This window comes from Acanthamoeba castellanii (genome assembly GCF_000313135.1).
Source record: "Acanthamoeba castellanii str. Neff unplaced genomic scaffold scf7180000084587, whole genome shotgun sequence".
In the NCBI taxonomy this organism is placed as follows: Eukaryota; Discosea; order Longamoebia; family Acanthamoebidae; genus Acanthamoeba; species Acanthamoeba castellanii.
Window position 1 is genome coordinate 36113 of NW_004457666.1, and position 1483 is coordinate 37595.

A 1483-nucleotide genomic window follows, 5' to 3' on the forward strand; every position below is an offset into this window, starting at 1 on the left:
CATCTCCCACATCTTTGGGCCTTGTGGAACAATCCTCTATGACCATCAGGTGCTTGTACACCACAACAATTTGAAGCTGAGTGCTTCAAAGGTATGCCTGCCTGTTAGGATGTGCAATGTTGTGCCTCTAAATCAGTTGCATTGTGCTATGCAGATGTAGAGTTTAGCAGTTCTCAGGCAGTGCCTCAGCCAAAACCAGCTAGCCATTACCTGCTCCCTACTGAACAGAGTTACTTTAGGCTTGGGACTATGGAGTCTGCCTGAGGTACAATGACTTTGATGCTTGGTTTCAGTACTACAGGTGCCTCTTCCTAGTGTTTCTAGGTTTAGCTCCAAAGGGGCAGTACACAAGGAGTTGTCTCCTCTACCTCCACCTCCTCAACCACTGGAAAGACAACAACCTTCCACTCTACACACATCTTCAGCATTCCATCTACTCCCTCAATGAGGAAGTGGGTGAGATGACCTTTGCACAGCTAGCTCATACTGTGCTGGGTGACACTGACCCGTCTTCCATGGCCAAACTCAGGGAGGCACACAAGGCTCAACCCTATGTTGGTGCTGTTACACCTGAGCAAATGACTGACACTCATTCCTCAGTTACTGATTTCCCACNGGAACTGAAGGCAATTGAGGAGCACCTGCAGCTCACTCTGATCCAAGTTGAACTAGGGATTTGGCAGCCATACCAGGTGCCTAAAGGTGCTCATTTACTCTCCTGAACTGTGTTCTTTGCACTTTATCACTGATTTCATGGTGTTCAACAAACCTCAGCCAAAAAAAGCTTTACAATGAAGGAAGCTCTCCAGCACCCTGAGGATAGTCCACTGGACACTTCCCTAACACCCAGACTTCGCCCTTCATCCTTCACAGCTACGTTTCAATACCTAGGTAAGCAGTTTGTATTCCAGTTTCCACTTGTCTGCTTGTTCATCTGCCCTTTTTCCCTTGCAACAGTTTGTTGCACAAGCCACCCCTCCTTTTATGGTCCTTTCTCTTAGAAACCAACTGGCGCACAGCCATTTGGGTGCGAGGATTTATTAGCAACGCATACTGTGATTGGTTATTCTCCAATAACAACGCTACCTGGCGTACGCCAGCGCACTGCATTCGTCTGCGCCTGGGTTGGTGAGGACCCGGAGCTTTGGTGGACCACAGGGTGGAGTTCAGAAAATGATTCACATTTTAGGTGTGTGCCCACCCCCAGGCGGTCAAGTCTATCGGGTTCACCTACTCGGACTCGGTCGACATCTCCAACATCTGGATTTCGCGCACCAGCGAGGGCTTCTCTGGCCCCTACGCGCTCAACCTGGCCGCGTTCGGCCTCTACCAGGCCGCGTGGCTCACCGACGCCATTCCGGCGGGCCGCTTTGTGGGCGCGTTGAGCGTGAGCTGGGAGCAGACCCACCCCGAGGCCAACGTCGTGCTGGGCACCACGACCGTGTTCGGCAGAGCTGGTGCACCGCAGTCCTACCTGCTCACC